The following is a 24,547-nucleotide window of genomic DNA, read 5'->3' as shown; positions in this document are numbered from 1 at the left end:
GGAACAGAAGATAGTTGGCACAGACTCTTCCCCAAAAAGACCAGACCCAGAAACTTCATGATCTCATGATGCCATATCTGATGGCTTCAGAGGTCAGAGGGGAGAATCCTTCCAGCTCAGGAAGGTAGATGGCCCATGACATCTTCATGCAAGGGGCTGCACTTGAGGTTTGACTTTCAAGGATGGGATAGAAGTGGGGAAGAATCTCAGCAAAGAATTCTTCATTCTTCTTGAATCCAACTTCTCCCCATCCCCCACAGTCACTTCCCATGTCCTCACAAATCTGGACAGGCCAACATCATCTCGCAACCTGCAATGCCTGTTGTAGCTTCTTCACTGGTTGTTTCCACACTTCCCTCTCAAATCCTCCTGATACATTTGAATTCTAAAATTCAAATCTGGTCTTATCACTCCCCTGCTCCAAACCTTCCCATGGCCCCCTATTGCCTTAAAAACAAAGGCCACTCACCTTACCATGCCCTGCAACATCCTGCACAATCTGGTCCCTGCCACCCTCCCCTGGAATATGCTGAGTGTAAAATTCTCCCATGAAGTTTACACTCAGCATATTACCAAGGTCCTCAGGGTGCCTGGGACACACCGTGCTGGGTTTGCCTACATGTCTCTGTGTATAGCATCACCTCTGCCCAGAATGTCTTTCCCACCACATCCTCAACAGTGTCCCTGGCTAATTCCTACTCATCTGTCCCCTGCCTTGGTACCACCTCCTGAAGGAAGCTTTTTAATGCCCACCACCACCCCTCCTTACTCCTGGCTGGGGCATGAGCACTGACATTCAGTCTTCACGGTAACCCATGGACTAGGATTCAAGCCAAGGTCTGTGTGACCCTGGGGCTCCAACTCTCAAAGAAGATGTCCTGCTGCTGCAGTGAACTGGGATTGGGACACAGGAGACAGTGGAGGGATGATGCTTCCACTCAATTTCATCCTGGTCTTTAAGAGCAGGAAGAGGAGAGAATGGGAGGAAGCACTCCCACACAGATGTGGGATGCAGGGCAGTGGGCAATGGAGTTGACTGGGTACTGTCAGCAGGAAGATCAGTGGTTCCTACACTTCACACAGTACCAGTGTTAGTGTGGATCACAGCTCCAGAGTGGACCCAAATGTTTCCCCAGCTCAGCTCCCCCAGTGATTCTGCAGTGAGGCCATTTGAAGGGCCCCTTGCCCAGAAGGGAACAGACATTGAGCCAGGATGTGGGTGCCAGAGACAAGACAAGGGCCCAGAAAGAAACAGACTCTGACATTCCCTGAGGGGGAACCCATGTTCTCGATCCAAATGTTTGCTTTTCATTTCACCTTTTGTGGATGAAGAAGAGAGACCTCAAAGGCTGGGCCAGAGAAAAAGCCAAGCCACAAAAGGGGAGACTATTAAGGTATGCAAAGGCCACTCGTTAAAGGTCCAGTAGGTTTAACTCTCGGGTCTGACTCAGCCACTAGTCAGTTGTGTGACTGTGGGTAGGGCAGATGTCCTCTCTGGGCTTCAACCTCCAACTCCATAAAATGAACAGGGGGTGGGCAGACAGTTTATTTATTCATTAATTCAACAAGTATTCATTGAGTGCTCTGCTAAACCCCAGAGACCAAGTATTGACCAAGACAAGGCTGCTGCTCTCAAGGAGCTTACAACATGGAAGGACAGATGTCAACTAGCAAAACACATATGCAGGCGGAGTGAGCAATAGGGAAAGGGGAAGGAGAAGACACTGGAGGGCAACACAGAGCCAGAACTTGGAGGAATTTGCTCCTAAAGTCTGTGAACCCCTGCCACTTGTCACTCCTAAACCTCCTTTGTTCCTGCATGAATGAAGGAAGCATCGTTCAATGGTCATACCCCTAGGTTCCGGGGCCAGGTGCTGCCTTGCCCAGTGCTTTGCATTCAAGATGGCAGCTCCATTCCATCAAGCCTTCCAGCCCAAACAGCCCCCTCCATCCCTTCCCCCACTCTGCTGTATCCTCATCCCCTAGATTTCCACTTTCCCCCATTTTTCTCTGTGCACTTCTCGCCGTTCATTTCTGACCAAACTTCAGATGACGGGAACACTGATAAATTAATGATTGTAATTAATAAAAATTGACTCTGTGCTAATAAATTATTATGAAATGGCCTGTCAGGTTTTTTAATGAAATGCAAAAAGCTGCAGTAATGAAATGAGTGTGTGCACTTTCCCAGCCAAGACGTGAGAAAATACATCCATGGGGTGCTCAGGGGTCTACAAAGAAAGAATCTGGGAGAAGAAAAACAGGATTGGATCAATGCGTTGGGAGGAGTTACTGCGGTGTGAGTACCTACTATGTTAGACACTTAGCCGGTGTTATTTTATATTATCTGATCAACCCATGAGGTAGAGGCTATTATTACCTCTCGATTTTACAGATAAAGAAACTGAGGCCCAGAAAGGGTAAAAAACAACCCTAGGTCCAAAGCAATTATGCTGTAGATGTGTGATCAAACCAGATATTTTGAACTCCAGACCCCCCTCCCACTTAGTTAACCACTTAATTATATAGCATTGATTCAATGCTGTTTTGTAGATCCAACCTTGTTTTGTAGACCTGTGATCAAACCAGATATTTGGACTCCAGACCCCTCTCCCACTTAGTTAACCACTTAATCATACAGCCTTTTAAAAACTTGGGACTTGAGGCCAGGCACGGTGGCTCACGCCTGTAATCTCAGCACTTTGGGAGGCCGAGGCAGGCAGATCACCTGAGGTCAGGAGTTTGAGACCAGACTGGCCAACATGGTGAAACCCCATCTCTACTAAAAATAGGAAAAACTTAGCCAGGCATCGTGGTGCATGCCTATAATCCCAGCTACTTGAGAGGCTGAGGAGAACTGCTTGAACCCGGGAGACAGAGGTTGCAGTGAGCCAAGATTGCGCCACTGCACTCCAGCCTGGGCAACAGAGTGAGACTGTCTCAAAAACAAAAACAAGAAAAAAAGAAAGAAAGAAAAAAGAAAAACTTGGGACTTGGAAGAAAGAGGCATGAGTTCAAAGTCTGATTCAGTCATTTGACCTTGTGATTTGGGTCAGTTTGCTTAACCTCTCTAACCCTCAATTTACTCACCTACACAATGGAGATAGCAATACCTCTTTCCCATGCTTTTGTGCATGGACATGTGAGAATGAAGCAAGATGATGTGTGTGAACACATGAGGCCCTAACAGCATCCTTCCTCTCCTTTTCCAAGCGTTTGGCATAAGAAATTCTGTCTGTGAGAAGGTGAAGCATTGCAAAGAAAAGGGTTCAATGTCATGGAGAGGAGGCATGGTGGTACCCTCATTTACGCCCCATCCCAGCTCTATGGAGTGTTTAATATTACAAGGTTGTCCCAGTTCTTTGTAAACTATAGCCATGAATGTAAAACAACCAATTTTTACAACAGAATTGTTTAACCCCGCACCAATTAAAAGTACCTGTTATTAAAAAAGGTAATTACGCTGTAATTAGTTTGACACAAGACATTAAGCAGATTATTATCAAAGCCAGGGAAATAGTAACTTCAAAGCAATTTCCTCTCTTGAAAGAGGCATTTACATGCCGCCATCAGAACATGATCCTTACTCCAGGCACTTTTGAATGCAGGGAAATGTGATGCCTAACTCTTCCAAGCAGCTTGGAGCTTTATGGCAGGGAATGCCCGCATTGCAAATGAACTTGGGTGGCTGGGCTGCAGAAATTCTTCCCAGGAAACCCACATTCTGGGTCAGGGACTGGCTACACATTATCAGCATGGCCTGAGCAAATATAGGCAGAGGCTACTGACAAGACCAGGAGAAGGGCTAAAGGACACGTACTCAACACCCACATGCACGAGCACCAGGCTTGGATTTTTCAGTATTCTTTCCTGGGCTCCCCAAAACCAATCTGTAAGGTAGGAATAATGAGACACTATTTGCAAGAGACAGAAAACAGGTATCCAACCACTAGTGTGGCAAGAAGGGGGAAAACTGAATGTCCCTCTTCCAACTAACGAGAAGAAAACCACTTTCCCTAGCAACAGTGTTGCTCAAAATATATATCAAATCAAGTCCCCTTTTTCCCCCAGAGCAATCGTTCAGGAGCTGGATCCTTCTAGAAGACTCTGATTCTCTCTCTCACTGTCTCTCTGCATCCCACCTTCCATGCCCTTTCCCTACTTTATCTTCTCTCACTTTTCAGATTTCTGGGGGAGGCAGGATGGGCATCATCATTGGAGAACCAGCATTCCAAAGAGCAGCTCAGCCCCAGTGCCCACCGATGTTTCAGGACCAAGGTCAGCGGCACAGGTGCTCTCCTTCCCATCCCCATCCTCAACAATAAAGTCCACCAGTGACTGAGGTCCCGTCTCTGCCCCTTACCAGCCCTGTGTGACCTTGGATGACTTATACAACCTCTCTGAGCCTCAGTTTTCTCTCCTGCAAAATGGGATAACAAGAGCATTTAACTTTAAGAGCTACTGTACATCAAATAGTTGTAATATCAAATGGGCAACCAGAAGCCTGGCACATTGCAAGTTCTCAATAAATGAGAACTATTATTATTTTTAACCTATGTTTTCTGACTGCTGACCAGTGTGCTCCCATGAGCACATAGAGCTCTGTTCTCTAAAAGACAGAAAGAAAAATATATACATATAAAAATGTAAGGCAGGAAAAGGGGTGAAAACAGATGGTTCAAGAAGTAAACTAGATCCCTCTTCTCCCAAAGCTATACAAACACTGTCTATTTTATTTAGCCATCAAGATACAAATTTCTCTTTCTCTGGGTAGGCTTGTAATATTAATCACTATATATGACATTTATGCTTTGCCAAGCATGCACTAAGCATGTTACATAAATTACATCATTCAAAATCTCAACCACTCTGTGAGGAAGGTAATACATAACATCAACTTTACTCATTCTGCAGATGAGGAAACTGAGGCCCAGAGAGGGGAGATCACGTGCACTGCCATCCTGAGGATAAGTGGCAGAGTCAGTATTTGGACTCAGATGTCTCTACATCTAGCCTCACCCAAGATGCCTCCCTGCTCTGGCAGATCACATAGTCTGGTGAAGAGACGTGTTATTAAAAGCTAGCAATAAGTACCAGCTACATAGTAGGTACTCAGGAAATGTGTTCTCTCCACACTCCCCCTTAGTGCTCAGTTCCCCATGACTCAATTGAGGGGTTTGGACAGGTCTTCTCTAAGGTCCCATGGATTCAGTAGATGTTGTCAGAAGGGCATCCCAGGTCCCGGTGCCTGCTCTCTCACTGGCTGTCACCCTGAGGCCCCACCTGTTTTTCTCAGGGCCCCTATTTGAGCTTCTTGCCTACCCTCAAAGGCTCTAGAATCTGAGAAGAACTACAGGAGCTGATCCCAGCAGTGGGGCCTCTAGTCCATCCTGGTGTTGCCATGACAACAATGCCAGTATCAATCTTCTTCAAGCCCTCTTCCCAGTTCTGCCTCTCCCTGTCTCCTGTCATGTCTGTCTCTGCTGGCTGCCCCAGCAGTAGAATGCAGGGTGAGGGGCCAGAACCAAGAGTGAATGCAGCGATGAGGCATGAGGAATAAGCAGGAAGAGAAGAAGAGTGAGGACTGGGGTGGATCAGGTTCAGTAGGGGGCAAGGAGGGATCCTAGGTCCCCCACTAACCTCAGAGAACCCAATTTCTTCCTCTCTCCCTTTTAATTTCTGAGCACACAATTCACATCAGGCATTGTGCTAAACTTTTTACATCCATTTCACCCACTGAAGTTCAGCTCAAGTATAACCTCCTATGGGAATTTTTCTGTAATTATTGTGCCCTCCTTCACCTACTAGCGAGGTAATACTTCCCACACTTCTTCATTCCTCCTGCATCATAACAAGTATCTTAGTCCATCTTGTGTTGTTATAAAGGCTGGGTAATTTATAAAGAAAAGAGTTATTTGGATCACAATTCTGAGAGCTGAGAAGTTCAAGACTGGGCATGTGATGAGGGCCTCAGGCTGCTTCCACTCATGATGGAAGGCAAAGGGAAGCTGGTGTGTATACAGATCACATGGAGACAGAAAACAAAAGAGGCAGAGGGAGATACCCGGCTTTTTTCAACAAGCAGCCCTTGCAGGAGCTAGTAGAGTAAGAACTCACTCACTCCCGAGGGAAGGTATTGACCTATTCATGACGGATCTTCCCCATGACCCAAACACTTTTCATGAGGCCCAACCTCCAACATTGGGGACTAAATTTCAACATGAGTCTTGGAGGAGACAATCATCCAAATGATAGCACCATTTTACTTGAACTAACATCTCAATTCTCGTAATGGCCTTATGAGTTAGGCTGTACGGTTATCTAATGTTGACTGTTAGTATCTTCATTTATCAGGTGGATAAACCAAGGCTTATGCAGGCTAACCATTTTGCTCACAAGCAAGTGGCTTAGCCACCATTTATTTATTTATTTATTTATTTACTGAGATGGAATCTCACTCTGTCACCCAGGCTGGGGTGCAGTGGCGTGATCTTGGCTCACTGCAACCTCTGCCTCCCGGGTTCAAGCAATTCTCCTGCCTCAGCCTCCCAGGTAGCTGGGATTACCACATCCAGCTAATTTTTGTATTTTTAGTAGAGACGAGATTTCACCATGTTGTCCAGGCTGCTCTAGAACTCCTGACCTCAGGTGATCCACCCACCTATGACTCCCAAAGTGCTGAGATTACAGGCGTGAGCCGCTTAGCCACCATTTAAACCTCACTCTATTTGGCTGCAAAACTCAAATCTTTCCACTGCACCAGGAGGACTCAGGGATCCACTTAGCTGAGAGAAATAAAAAATATCAACATGTTTAGCTGTTGATTTGCATCATGAGTTTGAAGAGGAGCTGATGTGGCCAACAACGCGGACTGGATGTCAGCAGGGACCAGTCAACTGGATCTGTGGTCTCTGAATGCTCCCTTAGTTCCAGCCAACTTCTCAGGAATGCATGAGCATTCCCTGGAGAAAGAAGCAAGTGGGTCAGGGGTGAATACCCTCAGCTCTGAAGCCTGAGAAAATCTCTTCCCAAGGAGTTGGTGCAAGGTACCACGTTTACAGAAAACCTCTCTGAGGGCCTTGAGTGGGCTACAAAAGCCCACCCACTCTGAATCCTCACAGGAGGCTCACTGCTGGTAGATGTGATAGATCATCCCTCCCACACCCACAATATAGACTGGAAAACTTCTTCCAGGGTAGAAACAAGCCCAAGGCCATTAGAAAGAGGCAGAGCCAGGACTTGAACCCAGGTCTGTCAGATTCCTAATTTAGGTCTCTTTCTTCTAGTCCCACATTAAAGCAGCCAGAGGACTAAGCCAGGAGGACCAGTGGTCATTCCACCTGTGGCATCAATAAAAAAGGTACCATTGTCCAGGGGCTGTGCTAAATACTTGGTGTAGTACATTAATTCAATTTTCAATACACTACAAAATGAAATGGTTATTAAACCCATTTATTAGATTAAAGAACTAAGGGCCTATATTGCTTTTCTATTGCTGCTTACACAAATCAGCATATATTAAGTGACTTAAAAATATTAGGAGCTTATTATATTACAGTTCTGAGGGTCAGAGGTCTGAAATGGGTCTCACTGGGCTGGAGTGAAGGTGTCAGCAAGGCTGTTCTTCCTCTGGAGAACAGGGGAAAATCAGTTCCCTTGCCTTTTCCAGCTTCTACAAGCTGCCCTCATTCCTTAGCTCTTGGCCCCCTTCTCCATCTTCAAAGCCAGCATTTTCAGGCTGAGTCCTCCTCAAGCTGCCATCTCTATAGTTCTCTCTCTCTTCTGCCTCCCTCTTCCACTTTTGAGGACCCTTGTGGTTCCACTGGGCTTATCCATATAATCCAGGATAATCTCCCCCATTTTAAGGTCAACTGCTGTGCAGACTTAATTTCACCTGCAATCTTAATACTCCTTTGCCACAAAACCTAACATAGTCACAGGTCCACACAGGGCATCCAGGGTGAGCGTCTGATGGTAATGAGTTTTCTGTCCTCCATGGAGTCAGTGAAGATGGAGCTCAGGAAGACAGGCATCCAAGCCAGTCCTTGGAGACAGGGTGGGTTGGGGGTTAAAGCCTGCCTCCACTGGTTGTCAGGGAAAAAGCAAACTGTAGGATAAGTGTGTCCTAACCTTCCCCAACTAATCACATCTCTTGACCTCCCCATGCCATATACTTCTTGCTCCCACCACTTGGAAATTTTCCTGGACCCCCAGAACAGCTGGGTATTTTATGCTCTGTGGCTTTTCATGTGCTGTTCCAGTCTCCATGACTTTCCCATTATTTCACACTAGGGAGCATTGGTGGTTCAACGGCAGAATTCTCACCACCCATTATTTCAGACTGATTAGCTCCATCTTATCTTCCAGGTCTCCTCTGCCATGCAAGTAGGATTTGGCTCCTTCTAGCCCCATTTTTCCCTTCCCTCTCACTTCCGAGGTTGCTGGTTATTAACACAGATATTTTAACACACACACAGAGTTCCACTTGGGTTAAGAAATGCTGTCGTTACACTAGAAATTTCTGGTGTGATTCTAAAAAAGGTAACTTTCTTTAAACATAATCTTTTAGCTAGTATCCACTTTAGACTCAGAAAATGTAAGTTACCTACAGCCTGACAAAGACTAGTACAACTTATTCCTGTCTCAAAATGTTTCTAAAATTAGAGTGAACATTGTGTTATCTGCCACAGTTAAAATCAAAATGATGGATTTCTCTTCTGAAATCAATCCTAAAATGCTTCCTCTCCTGGCAGTCAGAAAACTCATTCACCATTCGTACTATTATGATCCTTGTAATCACTTTTCAAAATGGCATTGTGACTACCCTTCACTCCATAAAGATTATGGTGGCCTTGGAGAAAAGAGGAGAAATGCTGACCTCACAGAGAGTCACTTCCTGCCTCGGCTCTAAGACCTTTAGATGCTTCCTGTAAGGTGTGAGCCAATCAGAGCCGAGCTGGGCTGAAACCTCCCAATTAAAGGAAGACTTTGTTAGCAGAGGGATGATGATAGCTCTGATCAATCAACATAGAAAATGTCTAATGTTTTCAGTCATAGGAATGCCAAAGAGACACATACAACTGGTGGATGCTTCCATTCAGAGCTGTTCAATAATTCTGAGCACTGGAATGCTGCAAAAAAAAAAGAGTGCCTCTCATTTAACAGCTGAGAAATTTAAAATATTAATCCATTTATAATGCTCTTCCCCCACCCTGATTTTGAGATCAGGGCACCTCCCCTTGATAACAGATGCATGACTTTAGGCAAATTGCTTCCTTTGTCTAGGCCTCAGCATTCTCCTCCCCAGAAGGGGGAATCATAGGCATTGCTGCCCCAGGACATTGGGACTATTCAAGGAGATAATGTAAGTGCAAGACTTGGCACAAAGAAAGCAGCCATGAATGTTTCCTTCTTGGCCAGGGCATTCATGTCCCACTCCCATCCCCACTGTGCTCAGCCAGCACTTGGCTGTCTAAGGGATAGGAGGAAACATGTCAGAGTGGGCCAGTCACTAGAAGTTAGTGATTGTCCTGAGTTTTGCTTTAATCTGTGCTGCCAACCAACTGTGTGAGCTTCAGAAAATTGTTTAAAACTCTCTGAACATCATTTTTCTATAAAACGTGCAAAGAAATCCACCTCACCTAGGAGAGCTGTGAGGAGCAAATGATTTAGCATGTCAAAACATCTTGAGACCCAGCACTGTCTCCACCCAGAAGAGGTCATCAGGGACCAAAAGCAATGTCATGATCTGCCTTCCAGAAGAACTTAAAAGAGGACAACTCAAAACACAGCACTCTGAACTTTCTGCAAGAACTCATATCTAATGGTGAGGTTTGGGCTGTATATCAAGGTGGGGGAAAGGGAATATTTAAGAGTAGGGCCAGGTGCGGTGGCTTACGCCTGTAATTCCAGCACTTTGGGAGGCCGAGGAGGGCAGATCACAAGGTCAAGAAATCAAAACCATCCTGGCCAACATGGTGAAGCCTCATCTCTACTAAAAAAATAAAATCAGCTGGGTGTGGCGGCACACGCCCGAAGTCCCAGCTACTTGGGAGACTGAGGCAGGAGAATCACTTGAAACCGGGAGGCAGAGGGTTGCAGTGAGCCGAGATTGCACCACTGCACTCCAGCCTGGTGACGGAGTGAGACTCCATCTCAAAAATAAATAAATAAATACATAAATACACAAATAAAGAGAGTAGGAATTCAGCACCTCTCTTATCATGTGAGGTCTTTGCCCACAGCCTCTTCTGTGTAGTCATTCTAGACCCAACCCCAAGTCAGCTCCAGCCCCTTCTAAAGTTCTCCTTGGATGTCAGCATCATCCACATTAGCAGTGAGGTTGGTCTTAGCCAAATGCTATATATAGGCAGCTGGGGGCAGGGAACTTAATGTGAAACACCAAAGCTTAATTTCTATTCTGCCCCCAGATTCTTAAATTAGGCTGGGGCAGTTGTTCTCAACTGGGGGTGATTTTTGCCCTGCAGGGGACATTGAGCAATGTCTGGAGACATTTTTGGTTGTCATGTGACTGGGACATGGCTCCTGGCATCTTCAGGATAGAATCTAAGGGTGCTATTCAACATCAACAATGCACACAACAGTTCCACTCCCCACTACCTGCCCCAACAAAAATTATCCAGCCCAATACGTCAGTAGTGTCAAGGCAGAGAAACCCTAGTTAGGGGTGAGGCTCAGTCATTGGTATGTTTAGAAAGCTCTTCAGGTGATTCTAGTGAGAGCCACTGGGTTAATCAAACGCTCAACAATTAGCCTTGGGGAATTAGAGTCTTTTAGATGAAGCCTCCATAATCAGCCAGCTGTTATTAAATCATCAATAGCTGTAGCCAAATTAAACCCAGAGTTAAGAGTGCTTCAAGCATTGACTTGTCCATTCCTGCAAGGGCAATCAACCATCCAGTTTTTCCAGGACTAACGGAGTTCCCAGGATGTAGGACTTTCCTGTTTTAAGAATGGAGCAGGTCTGAGAAAACTGGTACAGGTTAGTCATCCTTGCTTCTGCCTCTCTCATTTTCCTCCTCCACTCTCCATCTGTCGTTGGTTTATTGTGTTTACACGATGTGCCATGTCTATGCACACACTTTACCCATATTAGCTCAGGGAATGCTCAGAGCCCTAAAAGGTGGGTATTAAGATCTCCAATTCCCAAGAACCCAAGGCTTCAATTACTTGGCCACAGAGGCTGCTCAGATAGTTAAGTGTTTGAGTTAGAACTCAAACCCAGGGCTGCCAACTCCATGGTCCTTACCACTAGATCACACTGCCTATTTCCTTCAGTAACATGATTCACAGCACTCTATGATGGGGTGATTCAGGGATGCTAAACCCCTATGGGCAGGAATGCCACATCCCAGTTCTGCAGAATCTCCCCTGTTTCCATTGATCCCATTCCACTGCCTTTGAGTTTGGGGCCCAGACAATTACAAAGAAAAGAATGGGGGCTCTGTAGATGACCTTCAGCCAAAACTAATTAACAAAGTCATCTCAGCATACTGCAATGCTGAAAACTCACAGGTAAATGAGAGAGAAATGAAAGGAGGCTGCGTGCGGTGGCTCATGCCTGTAATCCCAGCACTTTGGGAGGCCAAGGTGGGCAGATCACCTGAGGTCAGGTGTTCAAGACCAGACTGGCCAACATGGTGGAACCCCATCTCTACTAAAAATACAAAAATTAGCCAGGCATGGTGGTGCACCTGTAGTTCCAGCTACTCAGGAGGCTGAGGCAGAAGAACTGTTTGAACCCAGGAGGCAGAGGTTGCAGTGAGCCAAGATCTTGCCACTGCACTCCAGCCTGGGCGACACAGCAAGACTCCACCTCAAAAAAAGAAAAAAAAAAGCAAACTTACTGCTCCATTCTAGTCCCTCTGCATATCACATCTGTATTCCATAAAGTACAGATGATCATCTCCATGGTACAGAGAAGGAAATCAAGGCCAGGGAGGTGAATGCCAAGGACATCTACCCAGTAGGTAGCAAATCTGGTGTTAGAAGCCATGTCCATTTACTCCAATGCCCATGCTTTTAGCATTTCATTCCATGCCGTGGACTGACTTCTTGTTGATTTAACAGCCCAATGTGGGTAAAGCGCCCCTAACAAATCCCAGAAGATTGTCTCGAGGAGGTGTTCATGTAGTGCAAACAGCATTACACGTGTCCTGGGCTTTGTAGCACCGTTTCAGATATTGACAAGGCCCATTAAAGAATTCTGAGAGAACAGGCTGCCTTAAGTGAAGCGGGTACTGAGTTCAGAATGCCTGGTGCAGTAATAAACGGCATGGCGCCCTGCCATTCCAGGCAGAGGCCACGTGGAAGTCTGCCTGCACGCCCGTGCACACACCCCCCCACCCTCGGCAGACCTCCACCACCCACCCCTCTCCACGCGTGCCCACTGAGTATGAACCCCACAGTGCCCTGTGCATTTCTACAAAATGATATTTTATTAAATAAACAAACTGGAGCCGTTCCCATAGATTTATGAACAGTTCCTCAAGTCTCACTTGTTCGACCCACGGCGGATTTACGGCCCTGCATTAACCTCGTGAGCGCTCATAACGTTTACTAAGATAATGTTGGCAGGAGGGAGAAGGGATTTTTATAGCCGAGTAATAATTAGAAAATGCAGGGAGGACTGGGGAACCTGTTTATTGGTTATGCTGGGTGCATGGACAACGATGGGATTGTACATTCTGCGCAGGTTTCTCTGGCGGAAATCAATTCCTTCCCTCTCGAGCTGGTTTTACCTCCGTGGCTTGTCTGAAACCTGGTTTCTACTTCTAGAGAATGTGTTATCAGTGTGGTCAGGCCTCAATCTTAAAAAGAGAAGGGGAGCAGCTGCCCAGGTGACCCCTGGTGCAAACTTGCCCCAGGTGCACTATTCAGATAGCGGGACCCGAAGTGCACCATTAGAACCTGGAGGGAGGTGACAACCCCTGGAAACAGGTCAGTTCCCAGGGGTGAAGCATTCCTTCCTCCTCTGAGTGGGAGCAATTGGTTCTTCAGCCTCTTTCTTGACAACGGGTTTGCTCGGGGAAAAGAGAGAAAGCATTGTGGCATTGACGTTTAAGAGGAGTTGAAGAAAAGGAAGCTTGCAAAATGGTCATAAAATATGAGGGGGGCCAGGCACGGTGGCTTACACCTGTAATCCCAGCACTTTGGGAGCCCAAGGTGGGCATATCACTTGAACTCAGGAGTTCAAGTTTGGCCTGGGCAACACAGCAAGATCTCGTCTCTACATTCTTTTTTTAATTAGCCAGGCATGGTGGCATGTGCCTGTGGTCCCAGCTACTGGGGAGGCTGAGGTGGGAGAATCACTTGAGTGCACCACTGCACTCCAGCCTGGGCAACAGAGTGAGCCCCATCTTGAAAAAGAAAAAAGAAACTATGAGGGGCATAAACAATAAAGACATATTAGTAACAAGAACTACAAAAATCTGGCTGCATATAGGGGCCATGGTGGCAGGTGTCAGGAGGAGAATTAAAAAGTACAAGTGCCTTGACCTAACCAATTAAAGCAGACCCTAGGAGGATGGGGAAGGGCATCGTGTTTTTACAAACTCCCCAGTAATGCTGATGCACAGAGAGGCTTAGATCAGCGAGTGGTGGCTATAAAGTGCTTTCCTATCTGTATGGCCCCGCTGCTCACAGGGTGGGCTGCAAGCCAGCAACATGGGCCTCACCTGGGAGCTGGTTGGAATGCAGAATCTCAGGCCCTGCCCCAGCCTTACTGAATCAGCACCAGTATCCCAACAAGCTCCTCTGGGATTCACCTGAGCGTTCAAACTTGAGAAGCATGGCAATGCGGCATTTGACTCTCAGAAATGCTACCTCTCCCCAGAGAAGGTAGAGGAGCCACTCCTTCTGCTTTCCCATTTTACAAGGGGAACAAAAAAATCAAGGTTCAGGGAGGTTTAGTCACTTGCCCGAGATCACACAGAGCCAGGACCGCCCAGATGCCACGTCTTCCTCTGCATCTCACACTCACACAGCCACTGCTGGGGGAAATCTGGGCACCGTGGCAGGTGCAAGGGAGGTGCTTGTGGGCCAGAGCTAAAAATGAGAGATGGAAGAGGGGCGCCCTAGGGAAGGGGATCAGTGAGTAGTTGTCAATTAGTCACCCGGCCTTCCGCAGCTGGCAGAGTGGGGCCCTGTCTAGGCTGCCACCCCCACCTCCCGCCGCCTCTGCCCTCTCTGCCTTCCCCTTCCAGAGCCTCCTTGAGATCTGAAACTCAAACAAGAGGGCATGAATAATGTAGCGCGATTGCTCCTCTCGTCTCTCCTCAATCCTCAGAGGGTGAGCAAGGCTCCTTGTCTGCCTCATTAGTGGCCGTTCAACCATTTGATTTCAGTAACAGTGTGCCTTCCTCGGAATTTTCATACTTATTTGCGTCACCGGAGTCAACACTGAATTTTTGAATCCACATGAAATTTTAATGGGGTGATCTGCATACAGCATGGTCTCGGCTGGGGCTCCAACGACTGGCTAGGAGAGGGACAGCCTGATCTGAAGAAGGGCTGATCACAGAGACATGGGTGGGAGCCTAGTCCACTCCCAGTTTGGAGCCCAGACTGGGGCAAGGGGTGATAGGGAGGTCCCCAAGGACTGAGAGGGTCCTGCCAGCTAAACTCCCTGCAGCCAAGATTAGTAGCTTCCAATTTCAGGTGAAGGGTTAAGGACTCCACTCTGGAGCCTGTAAGCCCTGAAGTCAGAATCCAGCTTTACCACTTCCTGGCTGTGTGACCTAGGGTAAATTGCTTTACCACTCTGAGCCTGTTTGCTTATCTGTGAAATGAGGATTATAACAGGGTTGTTGTTGCAGAGCTTAAATGAGGTAATCCATGTAAATCTCTTAGCCCAGTGTTTGGCATGTGATAAGCAGTTAATGCTTAGTAGATATGATGATGATATCTAATGTTTAATAGATATGACAATGTGATGATGATGATGATGATGTTTTCCTCCATCTTTCACCCTACACACAACTAGAACTATGTAGTTTGCAAAACTTATTCACATCTGATTTTTTGTTTTTTTCATCTGTACTTTGGATTTGGTAGCAGACTGATCTCAGTTGATTCCAGCTTTACCTCTTACACACTATAGGAGTTAGAAGAAGTAACTTCATCTCCTTGATCCTCAGTTTTCTCGCCTATGTAACAGGGAGACTACACCCTACCCTGTAGGACTCTTCATCGGGATTCAGTAGGAAAACGTCTGTAAAATGCTTCGCCTTGTGCCTCACATGGGGCAGGCACCGTATACAGGATGATGTTCTTAATTCTAAGCACACGTTTCGTTCACATTTTGCATCTCTGAATTCAGGGTCCATCTGCCATTGTGAGAGCATCTTAAATCCTTGAGCTATAATAATATTATTTCCATCCAGGGTATTTATTTATCCAGTGCTTGTTCGTGTTCCAGGCATGTGCTAAAAGCTGCACAAGAGCTGTAATAGTTCACGCAATTCTTGCAACAACACAGAAAGTAGGTGTTTTTTCTAAATATGCTTTGAGAATAGGGAAATTGTGCCTCCAAGAGATGGTGGGTCCTCCCCTGGGTTCCACAGCTGGTTTGCATTACAGAATTCCTTGTTCTTAGGTGTACTCTGGCAGGTCTGTCCCATCCCCCCAATCCCATGTGAACAGCTAAGGAGAGGAGGGTCAGAAAGATGGGGCAATTTGCCCAGAGTGGCATGGCCAGTAAGTGGCAGAGCTGGGAGTGGACCCCAAGTCCATAGGATCACAAATGTTGGGCTCTTTCTAGAGCCCACCATGGCTGGCAGGTGGATGGGCAGCATGATCCTTTTATTATAGGATCATTATAGCATCACCTTTATTATATATTATACCGTGACTCTGGTACAGTCCAGGACAACCTTGCCCGAGCCTGGAGACCGGCTCTCATTCCCAGGTGTCTTGCAAGTATCTCTGAGCCTCACTTGCTTCTCCTGTAACATGAAGGAGGTGACAATGCCAACCTCTCAGAAATGTTGTGAAGATTAAACTGAGCAATGCATAGAAATAGGTTCTGCCAGCCATGGAAGCCCCTCATATGTGAGCGATTGTTGAGGAAAGAGAAAGGCAGGGGCCCTGGGAACTGGGAGGAGCTGCAGCACAGGACCTTGAAGCTGAAAAGAGCCACCAAGGGGTCTCCATCCCTTCCCAGCACTGGCCTTCCTCCTGTGGGATACTCAGTGTGGAGATTCCTCCCTCCCCACCTGACACAAAGATGGGAGTGAAATGAAACACAGCCCCTACCCCACCCCCTGCTGCCCAGGATTTCTCACCCAGTGTAATGAAATGGAAGGAACTTCTGCTGAGAATGGTGATTACTAACCTGCCAAGATGAGTGAGAAAAATCAATTCAGAGAATGCAGGAGAGAAGCGACTCTACTGAATGGAGAGGAAAGGGTGGGAGGGACAGAAAGAGAGTGACCTGGGAGAAAAGAGAGAAAGAGGGGAAAAAAAAGAGAGAGAGGGAGAGGGAGAAGGTGAGCCACACATCTATTCATCGAGGACGAACTTCAGGGAGATTTAGCCTCAATCCCTCTCTTACAGTTTCTCTCTTCAGTGATTAGACAAGGACAGCAGGAAAGTGGGCTGCAAGGGCAAACACATGCCATACAGCAGAGATTCAGTAGGTCTGGGTTTGGGGTTGCCAACAATTCTGTATTTCCAACCAGCTCCTGGGGATGCTAAGCCACTGGTCTGGGAACTTGACTGGGAGTATCAAGGCTGAAGACGGAAACCATCACCTTGCCCATTGGTGAATTGATATCACAAATGTTTCCCAAGTGTGCACTATGTGTTTTAAACTGGAGAACCAAACACTTACTAGACACACAGAAGGCTTTGTTGAATGTTACTGGAGAGAAGTCTTTAGTCATTCATTGTTTGACTGAGGTGAAATTCACATTACATAAAATTAACAACTTTCAAGTATCCAATTCAATAGCATTAGTTCATTCAGTGTTGTGCAACCATAGCTCTGTCTAGCTCCAAAACATTGTCATTACCTCCAAAGAACACCTCATACCGTCAGTAGCCATTCCCTTTTCTTTCTTTCATTTTTTTTTTTTTTTAAGACAGAGTCTCGCTCTGTTGCCAGGCTGGAGTGCAGTGGCGCGATCTTGGCTCACTGCAAGCTCCGCCTCCTGGGTTCAAGCAATTCTTCTGCCTCAGCCTCTTGAGTAGCTGGGACTACAGGCATACACAACCACGCCCAGCTAAGTTTTGTATTTTTCAGTAGAGATGGGGTTTCATCATGTTGGCCAGGATGGTCCCGATCTCCTGACCTTGTGATCCCCCTGCCTCGGCCTCCCAAAGTGCTGGGATTACAGGCGTGAGCCACTGCGCCTGGCCGCCATTCCCTTTTCACTCTTTCTCCCAGCTCCAGCAACCAACCACTAATCTACTTTCTGTCTCTATGGATTTACCTATTCTGGATATTTCATACAAATAGAATCGTATACAGTATGTGACCTTTTGTGTTGAGCTTCTTTCACTTAGAGTCAGACATGTACCTGCACATGAATGTTCACAGCAGCATTGTTCACAATAGCCAAAAAGTGAAAACAACTCAAATGCCCATTAGCAGATGGATAAGCAAAATGTGGTATACAATGGAATATTATTCAGCCATAAAGAATGAAGAAGTACTCATCCACGCTGTGGCATGGAATAGCTCTGAAAATGTCACACTAAGTAAATACTCTTTAAAATGCTGTTTCTTGCCCTCGTGGCTGACTACCTCAACTCAAATGTGGTCACCTTTCATTCCAAACAAATGTCAGCTGAGCAGCCACCACGGGCAGGATGCCGGACGCTCCAGGAATGTAGGTCAGTTAGACCACGACTGCCACCTTGCGTCCTTACTGACTTGCTCCATGGCCTTAGGCGAGTTCCTTCCCCTCTCTAAACCTCAGATTTCTAATCTGTGGAATGGGAGTCCAGATTTCTCACCAGGTTGGCACAAGCGTTAGGTCAAGGTGAGGTCTCTGAGTAAGCCACTGAACTGGACAAGTGTCAGTCACTGCTATGGACTGAATGTGTTCTCCCAAAAATCATATATTGAAATCCTTACCCCAATCATGATGCTGTTAGGAGGTGGGACCTGTGGGAGTGATTAGGTCATGAGTGTGGAGCCCTCATGAATAGAATTAGTGCCCTCATTAAAGAAACTGCATGGGGCTCCCCAGCACCCTTTCCACCATGTGAGGATACAGCAAGAAGTTGGTAGTCTGTGAACTGGAAGAAAACCCCCATCAGAATCAATTCTGCTGGCCCTGATGTAGGACTTTCAGCCTCCAGAACTGTGAGAAATAAATTCCTGTTGTTTATGAGCCACCCAGTCCATGCTCCTTTGTTATAAGCAGCCCGAACAGGCTGAGACAGTTACTGTCACTGTGAGTTGTACAAGATGGGAGGGACCTCAGAACCTGCCGTCGTCCTCAGAGTTTGGGAGTCAGAACCTGAATGTGTGGAAAGAGAATCAGCAGTCCAAGGAGTGCACTGGCTGGAGAAGGGATCCCAGAGAGTGACTGCTGTTATGTAAAATCCATGCCCATGGTCCACCAGGCACCTCTAATCCAGCGCTGACCCCCTCGCAGACTTTGGCTGGACCCTAGAACTCATCCAGCCCAACTTCCTCATGCCGCAGCTGAAGAATCAGAGACCGTAAGAAGAGAAGTGACTTGCCCACAGTCTATCAGATAAATTTCCTTTCATTTGTTACTGACTTCCAGGGAAGATGGTGGATTGAACACACTCCTCTAATGTATTTCCTTCCCTAAAAGACAATACTATTATAATAAAGGATTTGTTTTAAAGGCATAAACTCATAAGGACAAGGAGAATGGAGGAAAAGGTAACAGTTATGAGGTTTGGAAATGGGGAAGTGAGTAGGCAATGGTGGTAATTGACTTAGCAGATCCAACATGGCTAAGAAGTGGAGATGGTGAGGGAGCAATCCAGTTTGCATCCATTCATTATGTCATTCAATTATCTTTCATTTGTCAGTTTCTCTGTTCAGGCCCAGATGAAGATGAATGGGACTCTCCAGACCATGCCGCCCAGTGGTGCATGATCTTCTGGTGGCAACAGGGAAGCAAATGAGGCAACATGTGGAGCCCTGTAATGCAGACATACAGTTGGCCCTCCATATTCTTGGATTCTGCATTTGTGGATTCAACCAACAACACATTGAAAATAATCAGGGGGATAAAAGGATGGTTGCAGGCCAGGTGCAGTAGATCATGCCTGTAATCCCAGCACTTTGGGAGGCTGGATGGGGAGGATCACTTGAGGCCAGGAGTTGGAGACCAACCTGGCCTAACATAGTGAGACACCACCTCCGTTAAAAAAAAAATTTTTTTTTTAATATACTTGAGAGCTTATTGGAAGAGTCAAAAAGCAATTCACCTGAATCTTGAAAGGCAACACAATCCATAGGCCCTTAGTTTTCTGTTTCTCTGTTATATTTAAGGATTCTCACTCACTTACCCACTCAATGTAACATAAGAAGACATAACATAATAAGTATTTTCAGCCAGGCACAGTGGCTCACACCTATAATCCCAGCACTTTGGGAGGCTGAGGCAGGAGAATTGCTCGAGCTCAGGAATTTGAGATCAGCCTAGGCAACAAAGCAAGATCCTGCCTCTCCAAAAAAATCAAAAAATAAGCTGGGTATGGTGGTGCATGCCTACAGTTCTAGCAACTCAGGAGGCTGAGTGGGAGAACCCCTTGAGCCCAGGAGGTGGAGGCGCAATGAGCTATAATGGAGCCACTGAACCCCAGACTGAGTGACAGAGACAGACGCTGTCTCAAAAAAAAAAAAGAATGGTTGTACTGAACATGTACAGACTTCTTTTCTTGTCATTATTCCCTAAACAATAGAGTATAACAAGTATTTACATAGCATTTACATTATATTAGGTATTATAAGTAATCTAGATATGATTTAAAGCATACAAGTGGATTGTGTAGGTTATATGCAAATACTATGTCATTTTGTATCAGTGACTTGAGGATTCGTGGATTTTGGTATCCACAGGGGGTCCTGGAACTAATCCTTCATGGGCACCCAGGGATGACTGTATATAAGGTACCAACAGGAAACACCAAACTCTCATTGGAGGGATAAAAGGTAAAGGGTGCAAGGACAGAGGAGTTTGAGTTTGAGCTGGTTACTGAAGAAGGGCCAAGAAAGAGGAGGGAGGACTCCCAAGAACAGGAGGAGCTCATGGGAAGGCAAGGAACAAAGATATGAAACTTTCAGAGCATTCCAAGTCCCTTAGAGACACCCTCAGGTGCAGATGTTGAAGGACCCTGTAAGTCAGAAAACAGAGGTACTAGGGAGCCATTGAAAGGTTTTGAGCAGTTAAGTGACAAGGTCCGGAAAGATCACTCTGACGGGGGTTGAACAGAAGAGTCTTTAGAATTCCCACTTATGTCTCTTGCCCTTTCTCCATCCCTTCTTCCAGAAGCTTTAACTGAGTGCCTACCATGTGCATAGCCCCATACTAGGTGCCTGAGACCAGAAGCCAGGTATCCACACATAAGTGAATGGCGTGATCAGCCGTAAGCAGCAGTAATTGGACCCTGTCTGCATCTGCTGTCTCCTGTTGCTTGGAAAACACTTCCTTCCCACTGAGCTTCAAATGTGCACCTGCTGGCCCTCACACTCGCATAAAAGTCTCTGAAAAAAAAATTGATTATATTCATTCTCTTAACCTCACCCCAACCCGAACATAAATCGTCTCTGTTTATAACACTTCTGGCATTTTGTGCATTTTGCCGAGTGACATAAAATGACAATAAATTTAGGCCCCACCAGCAGAAAAGTACCTAAAATGCCACATGTCACTAATATTGACAGGTTCTAAAAGTAAAACTTGGAAATGGTTCAGGCGACATAAATTAAAATAAAAATATATACTTTGTCCTTGAGAGAGAATCAGCTAAAATTAAACCTCGGTGTGGGTGGGATGTCCAGGAATATGAGGGAAGGAAACATCAGGGATGCGTGGTTCAGAGCAGAGTCCCAGAAGGGGAGGCCGAGAAGGACCCAGAGAAAATCGAAGCCAGGACCTTGATGGAAAAAAGAAGGACTGCTCTTAAAGCTGCACCGTCCAATACTGTAGCTGCTACCTTTATGTGAGCATTTCAATATAAATCTAAGTACAATACAAATTCAGCTTCTCAGTTGCGCTAACCACTTTTCAAGTGCTCAGTAGCTACCCGAGGCTACTGAGCACTTGAGTTGGAGTGCAGATTAGAGATTACAGAAAGTTCTATTGGACAGCTCTGTCTAGGAGCAGGAGCATCCCTGCCGCCCTGCAGGGTGACTGACACCTGAGTCTCCTCTCCTTCCTCCCAGCCTTCTCTCCTCCACTTCCCCCTCTCTTCCTCTCTCTCCTCTTCTCTCTTTCCCTCACTCCTCTTTTCTCTCTCCCTCCTTCTCCCTTCTCTTCCTTCTCCCTTCTCTTCTTTCTCTCCCCTCCCCTCACTTTCTCGCTCTCCTCTCTTTCTCCTCTTTCTTCTCTCCCCTCTCTTCTCTCTCTCTTTTGCCTTCCCCTCTTGTCTCTCTTTTTTTTTTTTAAGTTTTACTCTAAGTTCAGGGGTACATGTGCAGTTTTACTATATAGGTATACCTGTGTCATAGGGATTTGTTGTACAGATTATTTTATCACCCAGGTATGAAGCCCACTACCCATTAGTTATTTTTTATGATCCACTCCCTCCTCCCACCCTCAACCCTCCGATAACCTCCAGTGCGTGTTTTTCCCCTCTGTGTGTCCATGTATTCTTGTCATTCAGCTCCCACTTATAAATGAGAATATGCAGTATTTAGTTTTCCATTCCTGTGTTAGTTTGCTAAGGATAATGGCCTCCAGCTCCATCCACGTTCCTGCAAAGGACATGATCTTTTCTTTTTCTCTCTTTCTTCTCCTTTCTTTCTTTTTCCTTTCTCTTCTCTCTTTCCTTCTTCTCTCTCCTCTGTTTTTCCTTTCTCTTCTCTCTTTCCCTCTTCTCTCTCCTCTCTTTATCTCTTTCTTCTCTCTCCTCTTTTCTCTCCCTTTCTTCCCCCGTCTTTCTCCTCTCTTCTCTATCTTCCTTTTTCTCTCTCTCTTTCTAAATGACTGCTTGCCTCCCCCAAACTGTCTTTCTCTTTGCCTCTTTCTCTCTTCTATTTCCTTTCCATTTTATATGCTTTTCTAAAACATAAATACATTGAATTCAGAAGGCAGCGCGGGATTTGGAAACCAGGGGTCCAAAGCCCTGCTTGACCATTTTGCAGCTGTGAGGTTTCAGGCAAGTGACTCCAGCAGGCTCGTCATCCTCCACACTGGTAATTATGGAGAGAATAATCCCTACTGTTCTTGGCCATTGAATTACATCACCTGTTCAGTGGCACGCAGTAGGTGCTCAGTGGATGTAACTTTCTTCTTTCTTCTCCTTGATCACAAAGCTTCAGGGGCTCACAAAAATCTACAAGAACTTTTCAGCCTCTTAAGCTCAGAATAGGAGCTTCGCCATATTTTCCATCTTTCATCTCTGGCTTTAACCCACTCAATCCTCCTCCACGTTCCAAACATTACATGCACTTTCCGGCCACCAGGCCTTTGCACATGCTGTGTGCCCAGCCTGGGTTGCCCTTTCCCCTTTTGCCTGCCTTAGCCTGCTTCCCTCAGTGGAGAATTCGGCTCAGAGGTCACCACAGCTTCTTCATCCTCTGCAGCTACTAACACAGGACAGGCTGAGGAACCCAATAAGGAAAGAAAGTGTAGACAGAACCCCAGAGAAATCAGAGAGCTGGTCAGGCTCATTTCAGGCAGACTGAAACCTGGTCTCAATCTCTGGCTGAGATGACATATTTCATTCATTCAATCAACAGTTTTGGGAATCTACTGTTTGCATACTCCTGCCCCAGCTGGATGCAGAGATGCATCGGGCAAGTTCCTTTCTGGAGGAGTCAGAGCCCAGTGGGGAAAGAGACCCTCCTCAGTGCAGTTACTATACAGCGTGGTAAGTTCTGGAATACAGGTGGGTGAAGGTTCCCTGGCCGCACAAAAGGGGGCTAGCAGTCCACTTGAGGAAGTTATGGGGACTTCAGAAAATGGCCCAAGAGCAGAGTATTTGGTGCAGCAGGAGGTGAGGTTGCCACAAAGAAGCTAGGTGTTGTGGTAGGGACATTCCAGGACAGGTGACAAGTCAGGAGCGGAGGAGGCTTGTGAGAGCCAAAGGAGTCCAGGGACATGAGCTTTTCAGTGGGACTGAGCTTAGCTGGGAAGAGGGGACTAGAAGGAAGCCAGGTCAGGAGGGTGAAAGGAGCAAGACCACCACGAGAAGTCACATAGGTTGGCTAGGGAGCCGGGACTTGACCCTGAGTGCAGCCAGGAGTCCCGGACAGGGTTAAAGCAAGGGAGACCCGTGACCACAGAGGCAGTTTAGAAATCTGACTGCTCTGGACCGGCCCTATGGTGGAGGGCAGTGTGGGGTCCGGCCAGAATGGAGGTGAGGGCCGAGATAGGAAGGGGTGGCCCTGGTGCAGACAGAGCAGGGGAGAGGTGAAGTGGTGAAGAAGGAGCGGGTCCCATCTCGGGCCTCGCCCTTCCTCCTTTGGCGGCGGCTGCCTCGGGCGTCTAACCACCTCCCCCTCCCCAGCCCTTTCCCTCCCCACCCCCTCCCTGCCTTCTGGTTGCACAATTTGTGAAGAACATTATGTAAATAGGCTTTATGCAAATCCAGCCTCTCCCCCTGCTCGCTCGCTGGACTCCTGAACCCTAATTAACTTGCCAAAGCCTAATGTTGCCGTCCCCTTTACACCGGCCCAGCCCCCCAGTCCGCTCCCCCTACCAAGAAATCCGTCTTCAGAAGCAAGCGCGGTCTAATCGCTCCCTCATTTGAATGTGCGGGCTGTCGCCCACACCGTTAGCCCGCAGGAGAAGGCGGCCTTTCAGCCCCTGACACTTGTGCTTCCGATACGGCTCCAAAATAAATGCCTCTTTTTCTTCCCCCCACCCCCTCCCGCCTTATTTTTGCCTGCTTCTAGACCCAGAAACAGCCTGGGTAAAGTTGATGCGATTTCTCATGATCTTCAAGTCTTTCGTCCACCACTTAGCATCACCCTCCCCTCCCCGACCTCAAGGTCAGGGATCTAATACCCTCTCCCCTCCATCGCTCTCAAAATAGCCGCTCAGGAAAGGAGCAAGGGCCGCCGCGGTGGCTCATGCGTGCAATCCCAGCACTTTGGGAGGCCGAGGGAGGCAGATCACCTGAGGTTAGGAGTTCAGACCAGCCTGGCCAACAAGGTGCAACCCTATCTTTATTAAAACAAACAAACAGGAGGCTAAGGCAGGAGAGTTGCTGGAACCGGGGAGGAGGAGGTTGTGGTGAGCCGAGATCACGCCCACTGCACTCCAGCCTAGGTGGAAAAGGAAAGAAAGAAGGAAAGAAGGAAAGAAAGAAAGGGAGGGAGGGAGGGAGAGAGAGAGAGAGAGAAAGAGAGAGAGAAAGAAAGAAAGAA

The 24,547-nt window shown here is 46.8% G+C and overlaps 1 long non-coding RNA gene across 1 annotated transcript; it reads right to left on the bottom strand.

Moving 5' to 3' along the window:
* Nucleotides 1–6,727: 6,727 nt before the first annotated feature.
* On the bottom strand, nucleotides 6,728–24,017 carry LOC129023214 (uncharacterized). The gene is made up of 3 exons (XR_008496717.1): nucleotides 23,878–24,017; nucleotides 20,523–20,716; nucleotides 6,728–6,962 (listed from the first exon to the last, which is right to left on the bottom strand). It is a non-coding gene; the product is annotated as an uncharacterized LOC129023214 (long non-coding RNA).
* Nucleotides 24,018–24,547: the final 530 nt, after the last annotated feature.

Source organism: Pongo pygmaeus, chromosome 23 (genome assembly GCF_028885625.2).
Source record: "Pongo pygmaeus isolate AG05252 chromosome 23, NHGRI_mPonPyg2-v2.0_pri, whole genome shotgun sequence".
Lineage (NCBI taxonomy): Eukaryota > Metazoa > Chordata > Mammalia > Primates > Hominidae > Pongo > Pongo pygmaeus.
This window is presented reverse-complemented; position numbering and strand designations above follow the sequence as displayed.